The following is a 10,929-nucleotide window of genomic DNA, read 5'->3' as shown; positions in this document are numbered from 1 at the left end:
TGACCTTTTGGTCCTCTAAGCCTATTCATCCAAAGCCAAGCATATAACATTGAAAATCTTAATTCACTTGGCCTAAAGAACCTGAAAAATAAGGAAAGGCATAAAATGAATTAGCGCATAATTAAGGGGGAGCATATATTCTTTCATGATTATATAAATTAAAATGCTCTCATATATTTATTTCATGCCTAAATGTCCATATGGGTATTGCACTGAATTTTTAACTATCCATGGTTATTTATTGTTCATAATATCTAGTTGGATGGTTTACATGTTATATGGACAGTTGATTATACTATCTGATTGCATGCTTAGTTTAGAATGCCTCCTGCATGGCGGATGCAGTTGATGTGAATTGCATGCTGGTAGTGGATTATAGGTTCTCGTATGCCTTGAACTGAAATATAAATTGCTTGTTGAACCTATTAGGTACAATTTGTATGGGAAAATATCCTATATACAAACGGCATGCTGCCGAAATTTTGCTAGGATTTTCCCATATAAAACCTTGTGTTAAAGATGATTATAATAAAATTAAAGTTAAAATATTTTTGAAAGGATGAGTGAAAACTAATTGAAAATTAAATGTCATCCTCATATAATCATCAAACACTTAAAGAGCTGAGCACCTACTCTATAGAAAGAATTTATAGGTATCACATGCATCACTATTGTTTATTGAAATATTGAGGCTCTTCCTATATCTTTGAACATTATATCTTGCATGTAAAGTCCCATGTTTTGATATGAAATGTTTTTGGATCATGAGTTGCATTGCATGCCTTAATATCTATTTCTGATGCACTTGTTGTCTATAGGTGTGACTATACTAATTTGAGATAAATGTTGTTAATAGACATCAAGTATAGTTGTTGAAGAATGGTTTGTGTGCTCACTTATACTTTGGCATATTCAATGAAATCAATCCCTTTCAAAGTATAAGTAATTTTCAGTATCTAAGCAATAATTCAAATTGATAGGGGGAGCATCTAAAATTGAAATGACTATCACATTATGCTCACCAACTTTTTAGCTTAGATATGGTGTCGAATCAAATGTGGCATGTGCTTAACTGATATGTTGTTGGTAAAAATCTTACATTGACTTATAGTCCTTTGCCACATGCTGTCTGTGTTTGCCATATGATCCCGCATGTGAATTATTAAATCTTTAGGATCATCATGGTTGTGATTTTCTGGATATACTATTGTATGTACTTAATTGACAAACCAGAAAATTTATGCTTGCTTGTTTTAAATTAAAACTTCCTTTCTGCAAGCTACCCCCAGCACCATCTTGAAAACATCATAAGGGGGATATATATTCATACATATATATATTTATTACTTTATGGCAAGAACTAATTTCAAAACTTAAACTTTTTCTCTTGCTTCATTATTATTATTATTATATACATATATTGTTTTAAAGTCGCATAACTGGTTCTATACCTACACATTAAAATGCATGCGAACTAGTTAGATTGTGTTCATGCTCAAACTTCCTGTTTGGTATCATATGTCGTGTGCCATTAACTCAAATCTTCCACGGGTCTTATGATATGTTTAAATTCCAAATAGTTTGTGCATTTTCATGGTCTGATTTTGTTTTTCATGTCATTTAAATCATTTTTATAACCAGTTATATAGTTTGTGTGCATAACTACTAAAACAGTCATTAATTTATACTCTATGAACATGTTTGTGCTATGAAATGCATGACTATTCTATCTTTTGAATGACTGAAAGGTATACTTCTATTTAAATGTTTTTGAGAATACTGGACTGTTTGAGTACGTAGTTGTAAACGTGTTGAATATATATTACTCAATCAGATCATTTGTTTACAGATGATCATTTGCCTATGTGCTTAATTGTTGAGGTTAATTTTGTCATTCCATTTGCATTGTATGACTATTATATTTCTTGAATGCCTAAAAGTTATACCTCTACTTTGTGTGTTGAAAATACTGTACTGTTTGAGTTACGTGATGAATATGTGCTATATGCTATCGATTAAAACTCACCATAGGTCACTTAGGTACAAAGTGAGGTTTCGGAATAGTCTATTTTCAAACGGCATGTTGCCAAATTCTTCAAAAATTCCTCCTTTGCCTTCAAGTTTTATTGCTTAAACCCTTTTTGCTGTCGCCAAAAGAGGGAGAAAAGGCAAAAGTAGGTAAAACAATGCTTAATCATGTTTAATCTTTTATTACCCATTACTTTAATTACCTTTATGCATAAAGTCAGGGGGAGCCTTTCTCGGCTATACCCACTTTTGCATAAAGTATTTTTCATCATCAAAAAGGGGGAGAATGTTGACTTGATTGGTCACACCTAGTTTTGATTATGACAAATACTCTTAGTACTAATGGTTGTACTGAGAATTGCATGCAGGATCACCTTGTGCGCGCTTGAGGACTAAAAGACTTATTATGATGGCGTGCGGTGTTCGTGTCGATGAATGAAGAATCTTGTGCTGCATTTGTATTTATTTTTCAGTTTCCTCATTCTGGGATGTAATTTTATTATGGACTGTAGACTCATATGGCTTGTAATAATTTGCATCATGCATGATAGGTAGGTATGCTCAAATTGACCTTAGATTGACCATAGGACCTCCAAATAACATGAAAAACCTTTTTCATAAAATTCCTAACTTATACAAAGGTTTTTAAATGGTTTTAAAGTTAAAAGAAGGCAAAAACTAAAATTTTCAAAGGGGTCGGTCAACCGGCTAGTCGACCAAATGTTAGAAATGAACAATTTTCTTACTCAATTGGATGTCATATAAAATCATGTTCAAAATGAAAATTGTGGCATTTTACCATAGCTTGAGTTTGATACCAAGAACGTCCAAATTGGAGTTACATAGAAAAAGTTATGGCCAAAACACTGAAACGTGTCCGTAAGAGAAAAACTCCCTTCATGTTTCTTCCGTCTCATTGATGGATATTTTTATCAATCCAAAAGTCATTATCTTAAAATGTGTTCAACATAAAAGTTGTGGTATTTTCTCTTACCTTTATACTGGTATTAAGAACATCCAATTTGGAATTGTATAGTAAAAGTTATGGCCAAAACACTGAACAGTGTCTGTGCAGAAAAGTAGAGGCCGGTCGACCGAGCCCTTACAGTTCATTTGTCCTCGGTCGACCGAACCACCTGGGATTCAATATTTTGACCTCCCGGTCGACCGAGCCTTCACTATGGTCGACCGAAACTCACTTATTTGAGCCCCGGTCGACCGAGCCTTCACCACGGTCGACCGAAACCCCCCTGGTCGACCGAAACTTGTAGTTCAAAAGTCCCTGGTCGACCGAAACCCTCCAGAGTCAACAGTTGACCGTTCGGTCGATCGAGAGCTTTTGTACTACAACTACCTGGTCGACCGAAGGGTCCTCGGGTGAATTTTCAGCGGTCTGGTCGACCGAACCAGGTAGTTCAAAATGCCCTGGTCGACCGAAACTCAGAAAATTGGCAAATCGCCCTCTCCGGTCGACCGTGCCTTTCAGTTCAAAAGTCCCCTGGTCGACCGAGCCAATTGAGTCCTGGTCGACCGAAACATTTTTGGTCGACCGGACCTCTCGGGTTGCCCTGATTTTTACCGTGGATAAATATATTTTAAATAGGGTTAATTATTTTAAAATGATTTAAAACTTTCTTAATAATGCCCAATAGGTCCCCAACGGTCAAAAATACCTCCTTGCCTATATATACCCATTCATTTATCATTATTAGCAAGGATTAGCAAACTTGATTAGGGCAAAACTCTCTCAACTCTTAAAACCCTATATTAGCCAAAAACTTCTTGCAAACACTCACGTACTCTTCAATCTTTATTTCTCTAAGCATTGTGAGTATTTCTATAAGGCTGTTGTGCGTAATCTTTCTAGCTAACACTCTCTTTTGGTATAAAGGTTGATTGATTTTATTTGAGAGTATAGCCTAAAGTTCTTCCAAGGATTTCATTTGATAAATCTTGTGTGGGAAGACTTTGAGGGTTGTGGTTCTTGCATTGTTGTTGCAAGATACCTAAACCTAGATTTTGTGTGCAAAATCCTTTTGTGAAAAGCTAATCTTTCAAACAACTCCATTGTGCTTTAGAAATTGAAATATCATATTGAGTTTGTTTGATCTATCTTACTTAGCATATTTGAAACCCTAATATAATTTTGTGATATTCGAATATTGAGTTTCAAATCTTGCTTAGATACACACTCTAGATCTTGATTGATTATCATACTTGATTGAGTGTTTAGCACACATTAGAGCACTGAGCATATCTACATATCATTCGTGCTTGCTTTATTGATTGAGCTGTATTGGTGCACACATCTGCTTTTCTAGAAGCATATTTCCGTGTACAAATTTTATACACTTTGGTTGTATTTCCAGGCACGGGCCTGAAGAGGGAGACTAGCCCTGGAATAGTCCCGGATTAGCTTAGACCCGATTAGGAAAGCTAGGTGCGTCGTCCTGTTAAGGCGTGTAGGTTGAGGTCAGCCCCGCTAATTGACCTGGTTAAGGTTGAGGTCAGCCCTGTGTTAATTTGATCTGGTTGTAAACGGTGCCGCTCCACCCTTAAGTGAGCTGTTAGTGGAATCCTCCTGCTTGCGAGCTAGAGGCGGGGACGTAGGCACAGTTGGCCGAACCCCGATAACATATCGTGCGTGTTCTTTACATTTCCGCAATTTACTTACTGCACGTGTATGTTATATTGTAAATGATTAGATTTACATTTGCATAGATAGACTCTAGGTTAAGTAATACTGCTTATCTGGTTTAACCTAGGTGATAATTTTTAAATACCCAATTCACCCCCCCTCTTGGGATTGCACCAAAGCTAACAGAGAGCCAAGAGGGAGAGAGAATAGAAGAGAAGGAGAGGGAGGAGAGTTGGAAAGAGTTTCTGTATGGAAGAAAATAATATATAAGGGAGAGAGAGAGGGCTGCCCTACCCTGCGCCAAAAGGGGAGGACCTAGCTGCATGGTTGGGTCAAATCAACTAAAAATATATATTTTTTTCTTCTTTTCTTGTTCCTCCATTTTTCTTCTTTTGTTTCTCATCATACAAGGGAAATTTTGATCCTCCTAGAGCTCATATCTCTTAAAACTTCAAACACAAAAGTTTTAGATAATTTTCTCAACTCTCCACTGAATTTTGAATCGTCTCGATCAGAGCTTGGATGAGAAAATTATGCACAAATTATGAAATAGTGTTGATTTTAGCTTCCAATAATCGCCATGCGATAAAAAATACCAAAAATTCATAATTTACTCCATAAAATCCAAATATTAGAAATAAGACACGATGTTGAAATATTGAGAATAATTAAATATTTAATTAAAAATATAAGTCTCAATGCATGAATTAAACCACCTAATTACGCAATTTAAGCACGTAATCATTATCAATATATCTACACTAATAAGATAAATACATAAATTTAAATAAACATATACTTCAGATAATACAAAAAAAATCTAATAAATGTTGTTAACACCATATTTTGTCTAGGAATCAATTTACCAAAACACAAGACATGACCAAATCCACCTGTAATTTTAAAAATTCAAAAAAATAGTAAATTTAAAATTTAAAATTTGCATGATGTGAGAATCCAAAGAATTGTAAATGGAAAATTTTAAAAAATATATAAAAGTATAAAAATTCAAAATTTTCACATAATTGTTGGTTTCGAATGTCAACACTCATTGGAATTCTATTGAATTCTCAATTTTCTAATTGGGATGCAATCAGACCTTAATTTATAGGACTTGATCATAACCTAATCTATGGGTCCCATCACTTCTTCAACTTATAGCCAACTTTAACCCAAAGCCAATTTTGACCAAAGTCAAGTTACAATTGGAGGAGGATCCGAATTTGCTTTTAAAGAGAGGGCTTTTCCCAAGGCATTTATGGCAGGGATAGAAAGCATGCAAAGAAATTTTCCTATGAGCATGCTACCAAGGTGTTGGAGATGTGGCTCATATTTTAAGTGGAACACATGCACTAGGAAAATTACGTGAAGCGAAAAATAAGAGCAAGAGAGAAGGCTGCAGGAAGAGGGCAAACCATCGATGGTTTAAGCTGTAATCGTCGACGGTTTCAAGTAGAATGCAAGGTGCTACTCTCAGCTTCAAACCGTTGATGGTTTGGCCTAAACCGTAGATGGTTTCAGTCGGCGCAAGTCACATAATTCAAATCAAGAATCCAGTATATTGGGTAAATCAGAGGTTTTTCCTCCGGTGAGTGCTACAGGGATGGTTTAGATAGGATCTAAGGTTCTTGTATGTTTAGGGTTCATATATAATCAATGTTTTGTAACCCTAATGTAAGTTTAAAATTTTTCATAGTGAAAATGAAAGTTGCTGCTCCCGTGGACATAGGCAAATTACCGAACCACATAAATCTTGTGTCTTTTAATTATTGCTTTTGTTCTTCTCATTACTAAGTGTTTGCTTCTTTAGTATTGTTCATCATTGAGTGATTGCACTAGTTGTTTGTTTGATTTTTTGAGTGTGTGCGAGAGCTTCCGTTGTGCGCATCCATGATCAACAAGTGGTATTGGAGCTATTGGTTCTCAATGGATGGGGTCTCTTTGATGAAGTTCAATGTGAACAAGTTTGATGGAACTAGTACTTTTGTGCTTTGGCAGAGGAGAGTGAAGGACTTGCTAGTGTAGCAAGGGATGGTGAAGACTTTATATGGAAAAATTCGTACAACATAAATGGCACAAGTTGGAAGGAGCTAGAAACAAAAGATGTGTCCACTTTTGGCATTGTCTGGACGATGGCATTGTAGAGACCCAAAAAATTTAATTGATGAAAGTAATAAAAGAAAAGAAATGAAAGAAAAGGAAAAACGAAAATGGGGATTAGTAGGGGTTCATCAACAAACCAATGGTCTTCGTTAATGAATATCCCTCTAGGTCTTGTCGACAAAGTACACGTGTCTCGTCGATGAGAAGATACCGAGAGTCAGGGAATTTTAGAGAATTTCAGGTTCGTCGACAAACCATCCTCCTCATTAATGAAGTGCCTTCGTGGGCTCATTAACGAATCACTTTAACTGGTCGACGAAGCCTAGCCTATAAATAGGTTTTTCGTTATTTTCCAGCGACAATTTCTCTCTCCTCTCGTTCTCTCTCTCTACCTTACGATTTTCACTCTCACTTTCTCTCTTTGATTTTGGCTTCTTTATAACCCAAATTAACGATTAGGAACTGCCACGAGGTTTGTGGGAAGATTCTCTGCAACTTAGCCGAAACGGATTGTTGGTTTGGAGTTCTTAGGCACCATCCCAAAATTAGGGTAAGTGAGGTATTTTAGGATTTTATGGATTATTTTAAGTATTTGAATCCTACGAAGTGTTAAATGAGAATTATTATGGGAATTAAGTTGATAAATTTGGGGAAATGTGCATTTCATGTTTTTGAGCTGCGAACGCCGGGGAGCATAGGATTTAGGGTGTTAGTGGACCTCTCGGTAAGTCAGGTAAAGGGAATAAATTATAACAGTATTTTAGAAATTATGGGTTGAATAAATATGTGAAAAATGGTGATATGATATTTTAACTGTATATATTATGATAGGAATAACAGACGAAATTGTGTGGCATATGAGTTATACTAAGAACATGTTTAAAACTGGGTTGTGCGAACTGCATGGTGAATTATGAGAATATAAAACAAACATATATTGAAATTTTTTGTGCAGAAAAAAATATAAGAGAAACCCTGTGATGTTTATATATTAAACTGTAATGATAAGAGAATTGTGTTATTGAGAAACAATGAAAAGTGATATATCGAAGGGTATTTTCTGAGAAATGATGAACTATGTAACATGGATATGTTTACTAGAAAAATTGATGGAACTTGATATATATATATATATATATACATATATATAAATGAATTCTATGATAAATGTGGCAGTATAAAATAACTAAATGTTTTGTGGAGATCCGAATAGGGAAAATAAGGAAATTAAATAAGAAAAGAAAAAAATGGATTTCAACAGGCTTCATCGATGAAGCCCTTGTTCTTGTCGATGAAGGCCCTTTTGTTGTTTGTCACCGTAATTCAAAAAATCAACGACGAAGAGATCCAGAACGACCAAAAAAATCAGGTTTAGGGTTCGTCGACGAAGCTCTTCTTTTATCGACGAATGACCTTATGTAGTTCGTCGATGAGGTGCCATTTCGTCGATGAATTTGACTGGGTCAAGGGGTCTATAAATAGGATTTTTGTTTGCTTCTTCATTAAGAAATTAAAATATCTCTCTCTCTCTCTCTCTCTCTCTCTCTCTCTCTAGAATCTACGTCCACACTCTCTCTCTCTCTCTTTGATCTTTCGCTGATCGTTGCCCGTTTCAACGATGGGAAGTTACCACGAGGATCAGAAAGCGAATATCTACAAGTCTAACAGAGTGGATTCTTGATCTCAGGAAAAAGTTAGGGTTCGTTTTTCGAGTGTCTCGGGTCGTTTTTCAGGAAATAGATAAGAGGATTATATTATGTCATTTTTGTTTATAAGTTCTAATGGATTGAAATATTAAAATAGTTTTTAGATATACAGTTACGACTTTTCTAGGGTTTTTGGGCCTAGGGTTCGGTTAACCAGCTTTATTTTCGAAACCAACCTTTTTAAATTTAAGTGTGATATTTTTAAAGTATAGTATTAGATTTTATGAATGTTTTCACTAGTTGGAAAGTTGTTTTTTCAAACCATAAACTTATTTTAAAACCAACCAAAGATAGTAGGGTTGATTATCTCCATTTTTCCCTTATTTAGCTATATATTTATGTTTAGTAAAATAACAACCTGAAGATATTCATACCCCCATTTTAGCAGTAGTATTTACGTGCTCAAGCAGATGATTTATTTATGAGATATCAGATGAAAACTAAGAGGCATAAGTATAGTTTTTAATTGGCATTAAATGAGCAGATATTGTGTAATACTAAAATGTAATGGCTATATGCCGAGATGTGAGATGTGATGGCTATATGCCAAGAGATGAGATGTGACAGTTAAATGTCGAGTTTATGAAATGCTAGTTTTACCGAACCATATTATGACAGATGATATGTTGGTTTTTACCAAGACAGTATCGAGCAGATATTTTCATAGAATTATGTTGTATACAGTTTTATGAAATGAATAATGTTTCAGTTTTATTATGATGTAAATTGCCATATATGATAGGAGAGCCATGTTATGATGATCTCATGGTAAGAGCACGATACTATAGCTATATGTATGTAGGGGTGCAACCACACATCCCAAATAGAGTGTGGATGGGAAATACGATTGGTGGCCTGGGTAAAGTACTCCCTGAGGCAGAGATTTTGGGACCCCATCCAACAGAGTAATTCCGGATGGCTCAGCCTTCGGGCAGCCTTCAGGTACAGATTGAGTAGGCACCATCGTACTACTTTATGTTTGATCTAGCATTAGTCGGCCGACTATTTGTTAGGTCTAGCCTCCGGGCCACAGAACCTATCATGGGGGGAAGCATGTCGCATGTGTATGTGATTATGTGACGATGCTAGTCCTACGGACCAGGTTGTATCTTCTAGGCATATATGGGCATATTTACGATAGAAAGGGCTATATTGAGCCAACAATATGTATTTTCAGATTTACAGAGTAGTACAGATTTTAAAATGCCAATTAAATGTATTTAAATGTTAGCAGTATATATACCCATGAAATCTCATGCTAGCCACACACTGATGATAATATAATATGTCTTACTGAGAGGTGTCTCACCCTAGCATACAAATATTTTTTAGGTCCTTCGAGGGATCGAGCCTAACATTCTTCCAGGCAGAGTTTAGACAGTAGATAGTCCTTCTCAGAGCTGGTGAGATATTAGACAATGTCTGTCTCTTTTGGGAATTGTAATAGCAGATTATGTTTTAGTTATGCATGGATGTATATAGGAAACAGTTAGAGACTCTAGTAAGTATTAGATGATGTATGTATTTCCGCTATGTACGTTTATGTAGATCAGTATGGAACACCCATTTTCCCCTTGTTTGGGTGGATTGTATACGTATGGTATCAGAGGTATGTATCTATGTATGTTTAGTGGCACTCCAAGCCCACCGAGAGGGTCAGGGCGCTACATGTTTTATACTGAGAAATATTAAAATACGTGAAATGAAAACCTATTGTGAATATTAAAATGTGAATATGGAAATTTGAATATTGCAATGTGAATACTGCAATGTGAATATTGAAATGAGAATATGAAAATGTGAATGTCGGAATGTGAATACTGCAATGTGAATATTGAAATGAGAATATGAAAATGTGAATGTTGGAATGTGAATACTAGAATGTGACTATTGCAATGTGAATACTGCAATGTGAATACTAAATTGTGAATAGTGAAATGTGAATGTGGAAATGGTGATACTGAAATGTGAATGTGTAAATGTGGAAATGTGAACCCTAATGGATGGATTGTGATAGAAAGCACGGTATCGATGCTAGCGTATGATAAGTGCAACCACACGGTCTCGTGAAGAGTGTGGCATGGCAATCGAATGAGCCAGTGAGAAGGGTAGTTTTTCCTTTGGAGTTTGGACTAGGGTTAGATAGGTCATTCGTACTACAAATGAGTATATGGATTGTTTATTTTGATCTAACCGGGTAGGCCAACCGCGGTTTAGATCCAACCTTCGAGCTGCAAAACCTCGACCATAAGGGGAAGCATGGCATGGAGAATATCCTCAGGGAAGCCATGAGTTATAGACGTGCATGTATTGGTTATCAAGGACACTCATGTGCTAGATGATGAAATGGAAATAAGAAAAGAAAAAGTGTGAGTTTAATAACATAAATAGAAAAGGTGAAGTAAAACTCTCTGCCTGAAGGTTTACTGAGTAAGGTGAGTGCCCTGATAAGTA

The sequence above is a fragment of the Malania oleifera genome, chromosome 7 (assembly GCF_029873635.1).
Source record: "Malania oleifera isolate guangnan ecotype guangnan chromosome 7, ASM2987363v1, whole genome shotgun sequence".
NCBI lineage: Eukaryota > Viridiplantae > Streptophyta > Magnoliopsida > Santalales > Ximeniaceae > Malania > Malania oleifera.
The sequence above is the reverse complement of the archived record's forward strand: the minus strand, read 5'-3'. Positions refer to the sequence as shown.